This window comes from Garra rufa, chromosome 5 (genome assembly GCF_049309525.1).
Source record: "Garra rufa chromosome 5, GarRuf1.0, whole genome shotgun sequence".
NCBI classification, from domain to species: domain Eukaryota; kingdom Metazoa; phylum Chordata; class Actinopteri; order Cypriniformes; family Cyprinidae; genus Garra; species Garra rufa.
The window spans coordinates 10,073,372-10,082,840 of record NC_133365.1 but is presented as its reverse complement, the minus strand read 5'-3'; the positions used below and the strand labels follow the sequence as shown (position 1 = coordinate 10,082,840).

Below are 9,469 nucleotides of genomic sequence, written 5' to 3'. Positions count from 1 at the left end.
CTTTTGGTGTTCGGCTTAGCGAAAAGGCAGAATAAAGTATACAGAACAATGACGTGATTCGATCAAATAGAGGCGCGCACTAATGCAGCAAACATGTTGGCAGTGTGGAAGCATTTAAAACTGTCTGAAAAAGATGCAACAATCATTACAAGCACGACAGCGAGAGACTGTTTAGAATCGCATCGTATATCAAAGGGGTGGTTGTTGCTGGTTACTGTATGATGACTTAAATCATGAAATGGCCTTAAACCATTAGTAAATAAACTACAGAACGTTATGTTTTCTAATACACGCACAAATTGTATTTATTCTGACAGTGCTGCACAAGCTTGTTAGCCAGGCTAGGAAGCGCAAGGAAAATCTGTGATGAAACAGCGTGATAGGAATTATTCATAAATCTGCTGCTGTCAGCAGCAAGTAGTACTGAGGTCTTCTGGTGGGTTTCCGCCAAAATAAAAATCAACATTCATAAATGTTAGCATTGTAATTTTACTATTGTTCTGAAAATAAAATAAAAAAGTAAGACAAAAAAAGGATAAACATTACAACAGCTCTATTAATACATTTATTATAACATTGTCCTTTGCTCAGCAAGGCTGCATTTATTTGTACATTAAAGACACATGCCTGATTCAAGAAGGGGTCTTAAAAATGGCTAAAGAATATTATTTTATTAACGTACTAATTTTAAGTTAAATTTTGCTTTGTTTGTATGTTATAACATCTACTAGAATGTTAAAAATGTTCAGTGTTAAGTAAATATTTTAAATTGTTTTGTACATTTTTTTTTTTTTTTGAAAAGCAAGACAAAAGTGTAAAAAGCACATTTTGGCTATTTAATTTATGCAATGGTGAGAAAAATATGGCAAAATGGCAAAATACATGTGGGAAAAAACACAAAAAAGCGTGTTCGGTAATCGACCTTTGGCTTTTGGCCTGATGTTTAATTTTGTTTGGCTTCGGCCAATAATTTTCATTCCGGTGCATCCCTAATGCTTTGGTTATAATTTCACAATGGTAGTTTAAAACAACATCCTTTTACTTTGTCAAAAACAGGTATTTTCACAGTGACCTGTTTTGGTGCATTTCCCTTTAAATGCTTATGAGCTCTGCTCACCCTTCCCTCTCTTCCATGGGGCAATGAACAGTTTTCTGAGACTGTAAACATTAGACACATTTAGCCGGGGAACTTACTAACTAGCACATTATTAGGAAAGGTGATTTGCAAAGATTCATTAAAAAACCTAGATGATTTGCATGAACATAGACACATTTAGGCAGATTGGGAGGCGCATTCCCTTCAAAAACAAAAGTAATCCTTTGCGTCTTCAACGGCTTAGATGTCAGGAGTAAATGACAATTGCTCTGTTCATTGTACATCCAACAACAGAACACCTCAATCGCTTAGGAGACATTCTTCTCTAACCCGCTGCGCAGTCAAAACTATGGCGGACAGTTTACAGCTCACTCAAGGCAGGTCTAAGCTAAAACACCAGTGTCTGTCAATAATCATGGGAGGGGCCTTTCTTTTGTGTGACGCCACACAGCTGAGCATCTGAGAATGGCTTGATCTGAGAAAGAGGTTATGATTTATAGGGATTAAAAAAAACACTGGGTGGATTTTTATCATTATAGGGTGGTTGTGTACACACGCTGCCAACACACATTTATGTTTAAGCAGCATGTAAAAGTGAATTTTGCATCTGATGACCCACTTTAATACTACCTAGTTTTTCATTCATCTTTATACATACATACATACATATTTAAAGCAGGTATAACGTATTAAACTTAATGTGAGAGACATCAGGTAACACTGCACACACAGACATACCATCCAAGTTAAGCACACAATCTGTCTTCTATTGTTTTTTTTCGGTACAAGTTTTAAACCTCACAACTGTAAGTCATAACAACAAATAACATGCACCTCACTACCCATAATTTACTGAGAACTACGAGGAAGTCTCATTTAACATTTAGTGTCGCCTGAAATATGGGATGTCAGAAATGCAAAACACAAGTGTCCTTGTTTGGATCTGATCTAGCTGCTTGGCGTGAGGAAGAATATGAGAGAGAGAGAGCAGTTAATGAAAGAGCACTCTCTGGCAGTAGTAGACTATTTAGCGATTAACCTACTTTATTTTCCACAGCTAAGAAAAAAAAAACTTGGGTCAACACAAATCACAAAAAGCAACTATAAAAATAACAAATGTAAAGATATTATATGAAATTACATGAACATATTACAACCCATTAAACAAAATGTAGTTAAAATTTGTGCACAAACATAAATAATATTATCAGTTTTACTTCCATAATGTGCTGAGTTCAAACAATAATAATAATTAATAATAATGCTGTAAGATTTATTACATTAATTACATTAATAACAGCCAGCATTAAATTACTTTTAACCTTTGAGAAAGGCTGTGTTACTATCGCCAATAACCAGTATCTTCCACGCTCTATGTGACATTAGCCAAAAAGCTGTTTTCTGGGTAAGTTTTATATTTGTATTTTGATGAATTATTAGAAAGACATGTTCACTGGAACATGTTTCAAGAATGTCAAAAGCGTTGATTTATAATTTCTTGTTCAATAAGGAAAACACTACAACATTAAAAATGCAGAGAAATTGAGATGAGGGTTAGTCATCCAGCATGGTGTTGACACACAACAAACATAAAGCATGGTTTATTAATCTAAAGCTTGATATGGCATGTCCAATTTATTTCGGCATTTGAGAAGGGACATTATTATTTATTATTATTATTATTATTATTATATCCAGTTATTTCAGGCCTTTGGGAGCAGTCAAACATTTTGGACGACAAACACAAATCCTTTAGGACTTGTCAAACGGCTAAGGTCCTTCCATCTCTATTGATTTATTTAGAGGAATCCTATAAAAGCTTGTCAGTGCTACCTAGCTTGACGACACCTCAATTAGCTCCTTAATCAGCCCCCACAGCCTGACCTGCACTATCTTTAGTCTGTAATGATGGGATTTCTGAGAGTTAGATTGCTACAAGTCAGCTTATTTGACTTCCTGACACCAATCCAAAACCAACACACAGTGCACTACTGGGAGAGCAAAGGAAAAAGTTCATCCTGAACAATTCAATTCAAGGGCTATTTCATAGACTTACATATCAACCATTGAAGGTTATAATGCAAAACTGCAATTTATCATTTTTTAAGGCTGTAAAGGTTGTAGACTTTGAATTCTAGACTCTAAATTAGTAGTCAAGTGACCAATTATTTAAGTTTTACCCAAGGTATTTTGATCTAGGTTGTCCTGGCTGGTCAGTAGAGCATTGTTATGTGATTACAAAGGTGTTCTTCAGTATTAGCTTCACCCCATGACCAGATGACATTCAAGTCTCTCAATATGGCTTGGGTCAAGTGTATACGATTTTTTTCTGTATGATTTCTAAGATTTATTTTTAACATTTTTTTCCAATAATTAGCTGTTATTATGTGTTTGTTGTACACAAATTTTATAGTGTGGTTGTGTTGCCAATAAGGCGGCCTGTGGCATTTAGGCCTGGGCTTGTGTCCAGTGTGACTGCCAGAAGGGATTGCAGCAGCTTTTCCAATTAAAGCCTGGCTACTGCCCTTCGTCACCTCACCTTGGAATAGACACAATAATGCTAAGAAATCTGTAAACAAAGACACACCGGACACCGTAAAAGTATAGAACTAAGAGAATTTGAAAATGCACACACACACACACACACACACACACACACACACACACACACACACACACACACACACACACACACACACACACACACACACACACACACACACATGTTGGGTTTACATGTTTTATAGGGACATTCCATAGGCGTAATGGTTTTCATACTGTACAAACCGTATTTTCTATCGCCCTACACCTAAACCTAGCCCTCACAGGAGATTGTGCACACCTTTACTTCCTCAAAAAAACTCATTGTGCATGATTTATAAGCCTGTTTCCTCATGGGGACCTAAGAAATGTCCCCACAAGGTCAAAATCTACTGGTATTACTATCCTTGTGGGGACATTTGGTCCCCACAACGTGATGAATACCAGGTACACACATACACACACACATATTCAGATGTGACATTCAAGAACAATCCAAAGTAGATTTGATTACAAAAGTCTATGTAAAATGTTAAAGTGCCACCCATGTGTGAAGTGGCCACAGATTTGTTTTGATAATGGTGTTTGTTATTGTCTAATCCTGTGCCCTGTGTCCCTCTGTCCCACTAACAAAAAAGGGATTACATCCTTGTTGTGGTCACACAAAGACACTACACACCTTGAGTGCTTTTTTATGGACATCAGTGGTGCAGAAGGGAATTGGGCCTGCTCCACAGCTGACACAAGGGCTCCTACACTCAAATGCACTCTCATTCACCACAACCCAGTAACTGTGATCCACTGACTCAGCAAGATACTGATGTCATCCAGATATGCCAGTTCATGACAACATTGGAGAAAATTGCCCTACTGAGTTTAGGATATATGCAACACACTTTGCCATGGCAACTGAAAATTATGTCATCATTTACTCACTTTCAACTCATTACCAATCTATGTTCTTTCTTGCAAAAAAAAAAAAAAAGATGTTAATCAGAATGTTTAAGCTGCTAGCTCTTTGCAAATGGCATTTAAATGCTACATTTAGGCTGATTTGCATCAAATTGTGTATATGTTCTTTAGAGTAATCCAAAGTAATCCAAAGCTAATGTGTGGCTTCAGGAGATTTTTAATTGTTTATAAGTCTTTTGGACAACTATTATCGTGCTTTTTTGAAGCTTGACACTCCCAGTCCATATTTATTTTATTTTCTAGAAATGAGCTGCTTGTTTCTGCCTAGCGCCAAGTTTTGTTTTTCCACAAGAAAAAGTAATACAGATTTTTGATGATATTACTTTAAAACCAAGCACTGTAATGTTATTTAGTTTTATTATGTTTTGTAGATAGGCTTCATGCTGTTACTAAAAATGTTATTCATTGCTATTCTACCCATGCCATCAATCAAATATCATATATTTAAATATCTAGCTTATACAAAATAATATAAACCTTGAAACTCTTCCAAAAAATTTATATTACCAAAGTAACACTCCCCAATTCATCCATGATCCTTTTTTTAAGAGAAAGACCTCCAGTGGTCTTTTAAAGGTAAACATATGCCAATTGTGATTGCTGTTTGTAAAATATTGCTGTTTCAAGGTGACAGTTTTAAACTTTGCCCAATCTACTGTTGAGTTTTTGCTGGGTAATAAATTCTGATGTCACACTGTGCTGCAGTGTATAGAGTCCGGTAACACATCACACACTGAATCACAGGATAAAATTGGTCATAGTGAAAGCAAATGGTCTCCAGGGGCAAGTCTGTATGCCCCACTCCCCCCATCCACCCACTCGGAGTGCTCTGCGAGCCTGTTTCATTGTGTCTCTTTGGCACATGCTGCACTACAGCAAATTCAGGATGGGGCTTGTCTCTCACATTCACACACACTGCAACCTACAGAAAAGTACCCTACAATTTTAGGCACCACGAGGCAATAAAGTTTCGCTTACATTTGTTACCAATACTCATTAGAACTAACCCAAAAGCCATTTCCTTGCAAGATTATTAAATAAATATTTTAAATCAGATATTTTAGATCTGTGCTCCCGATAAGGATTCTTAATATCCCTCTTGGATATCAAAAGAAATTTAAAGAAAATCTTTCAGGGTTTAAAAATTCATACAGCTTCCTTTGTGATTTCATTCAACTGACAAGTGACATGATATTGTTCCATTAGTTATAATAAATCTTGTTGTAATTTAAGTTTATCCATAAGATCTTAATTGATTATTTGATCCAATTTGTATAGATTTACGAATCCTGTAAACATTCCATTAGGATTTTTTTGACAAGGGCAAATTGTCCGGGTAAAAACCTGATAATAAAATATACTACTATTTTATGTCTGTATGTATGTATTTACGTATGACACTATTTAAACCTATTCTGGTTTATTATAATTTTGTATGAAAATGTGTTCATATGAATTTTACACAGATAGATAGATGGATAGATAGATAGATAGATAGACGTGGATATTAGGGCTGCCTCGAACCTGAAACCACCTGACTGTTCACACACCAACATTTTCAAAAAACTGCCTCTATAGGCTACTTTTAACATTAAAGTTACTCAGTAAACGTCAGCGTAACAACATGACATTTCATTTCGATATACACAACACGTTTTCTTTTAAAGTAAAAGTGTACCGGTGTTTTACTTACCAGTGGCACTGTGAGCTGCTGCTGCTGTTGTGTGAGTGTGTGTGGGTGGGCGTGGATGCTGCAGGATCGCTCTGCGCTCCGTGTCTTTGTCTGCCGCTTCAGCTGCTGCTCTAACTGTGATGCCTCCCTACCGGCACACCGCGCGGTCCTAACGCCGCCCAACACACGCCCACTGAGTCAAGTCAACGCCTACTGCAGGCTGCCACAAACATCTGCATTCATGTGTTAACGAACTGTCATAACCTTACCTTGGACCCGAAAGTACTGCAGTCAGATGTTATTGGCTGATGACTACACAATTATTGACTATATACATAATACTGCCCACTATTTTTTAATCAGCAGTTTGGGAAAGAGTATGTACCAAACACTTCACTGGAATGCCAAATTGCGTGTTTAATTTAAAACGTCCAGTTATCATCATAATTGGCATTTCTACTATAAAAGAATAATTCACCTAAGCTGTAATGACATGAGAGTGAGTAAATAATGGAAATAATGACAGAATCTCTTTAACAAAACTGCTAATGAGTCAACACAACCTAACCTTGTTTTGGAATGCGCAGCAGTCAGATTGTTCAGTCTTCAGATGTTCAGTTATTAGAATTTTTGAGACATTGAGAATGCATGCTGAAATTTTGGTTACCATACAAAGTAAATATGCTAATTTATGCTATGGGGCCGTTGAATGCTTGGATCTGATTGGCTGACGAACGTTCTAATGGTGTGCATTATGCTGTGTTCCAGGCAGGTTTTTGAGCCCATAAATCACGACTTCGAACCACGACTCAAGACTTTGTAGCGTTCCAGGCAAGTCACGCCAAACTGCCTGAGCGCATTTATTATTTTTATATTATTATTAATTTAATTGCAATGTTATATTGTCCTAAAGTCTATTTTTCCACCGTGTACCACTTACATAAACACCGCACCCCTATAGGGGTGACATTGTTGTTTCGCTGGCTATGTCAGAGCTCGGAACTGGGAGTACGTCGATCTAGTATGAGTTCACGGCTGGGAAGTCACGGCTTTGACTGCTGCTCCAGTGCACTTTCACGGGTAGAAGGTTGGAAAAACACGACTAACGGGTTGCCTGGAACGCGGCATTATTTTCAGGGAAACGCACAGGCAGCACTTGACCGCATTACATGTCTATATCACTTTGCCACACGATTTCAGTTATTTCAATGGTCCTTACAGCCTATAACATCAAAATACCCAAAACCCACAATGACACTGGCCAAACAAATAAATACAGTAAACAATAGGATAAAAACGACCATGTTTCCATGTTTTTGCCACAATATTACATTTTATTATATTCGCAAAGCACACCCTGTTGAAAAAAACAAGCATATGCTGGTTAGGTATGTTTTGGTGCTGGGATGCTGGTTTTAGCTGATTTATGCTGGTCCTTTGCTGGTTTATTCTGGCCCTTTGCTGGTTTATGCTGGTCCTTGACCAGCAACATGGCCAGCTTAGGACCAGCATAAACCAGCAAAGGACCAGCATTAACCAGCTAAGGACCAACATCCCTGGTGAAAAAAACAGCTAAAACCAGCCTAGGCTGGTTGGCTGGTTTTAGCTGGTCAACCAGCCTGGTTTTAGCTGGTCATAGCTGGTCAGCAGGCTGGTTTAAGAGGGGTTTTGGCCACTTTTCCAGCCTGGTCTTGGCTGGTCTTAGCTGGTCAGGCTGGGAAACCACCAGCTAAAACAAGCCTGATCAGCCTGGCCAAGCTGGGACACCAGCTAAAACCAGCTACTTCCAGCTTAAACCAGCTAAGACCAGCCAACCAGCCTAGGCTGGTATTAGCTGTTTTTTTCCAGCAGGGCTTAACCAGCAAAGGACAAGCATGAACCAGCTAAAACCAACATCCCAGCACCAAAACATACCTAACCAGCATATGCTGTTTTTTTCAACAGGGCATAGTCTATTTCTCCACCTCTATCTCCCCTACCGACACACACATATACAGTTTGCACACACGTTAGCATATGCGCTTTTGTATTTAGCTGTTCTGACGATTAACAATTAAAAAACTATGTGACATTTCTCACAAGCAAGGTAACAACAGCATGGACTTGAAGAAAATGAACTTAATAGTTTCACTATTAGTAGAGACACTGCTGCCAATCACTTTTGAGAGACACACAAAAGTCTCCCTCTTTCTTTCTGTCAGTCTGTCTAAACATCATTATTACCTGCATTAGTTTGCTATCAATGGCTCAAGTGTCGTTACTAGGTCTAAAATGACGTTTTGGAATTAGCAACGAAGGCGTTGGATGAGCTGCATAAGAAATTAATCCTACTAACTATTGCGTTTGAAGGACAAAACCGGACGAATGTCTTGAAATATATCATCTGATTGATGTCTTGAGGTGTGGTAGCTGTAGTATAAGCAGAATAATTGACTTTGGTTGGTTGAATTCTACAAAAATATTGCACACCCTTTGGGTCGTGGCAGCAACATATTTGATTGTTCCTCTTGTGTTGGCTCCATGCGAATTCACTGACAAAAGAACTGATGTCTTTTAAAGAATTTGAAGGAGTCTGAAAAACTGATACAAACTACATTCAACATTCACACTTCCTGTCTGCCTGACAAAACATTTGTTCCTTGATCTAGTTTAACCTTACATTTGCATATTTGTGGTCATTTACCTCTGTTTACATTAGCAATCCTATGCTGACAAAATTTGAATTCCTTGATCTAGTTTACCCTATGTTTGCATATTGGCCACCATTCACCTTCAATACTATGCTACATGTTTCCCAGTGTCTTTTCACATTTTTTCTCATTATTTCACATTATTTCAAATGGTTTTTACACTGCTGTTCTGTAGTCAACAGGTCATGATATTTGTCAGTGACACTAATGCTCATTCAAGTTGTTTTATATACATTACTTTGAACTGATATACTGACAAATATCAATATGCATTAAATACAGCATTAAATACAACACAAGTAATGGCATTATTAGTTTCATGCCAAGAGAATGGCATGAAACTAATAATGAGAGATCCATGTACAATAACAGTAGGTGACTTTTTATGCTATTAACTGTAGTAATTATTTATAATAAAGTATTGAAATGACAATTTGTGTGTATCATTGTGTTGTCCTGATAATAGTTTGGTTTTAGAATTCATAAATGAGTCTGTCT

General features: G+C 37.4%; 1 protein-coding gene across 1 annotated transcript in view; it reads right to left on the bottom strand.

Annotated features, from left to right (window-relative positions):
- LOC141335655 (neuronal migration protein doublecortin-like) overlaps window positions 1–6,412 on the bottom strand; it is a 45,680-nt gene extending 39,268 nt beyond the window's left edge. Inside the window, exon 1 of the mRNA XM_073841184.1 lies at window positions 6,303–6,412. The gene's annotated coding sequence lies outside the window, so the exon portion shown is untranslated. The remainder of the gene's footprint in view (window positions 1–6,302) is intronic.
- Between the last annotated feature and the right edge of the window lie 3,057 nt (window positions 6,413–9,469).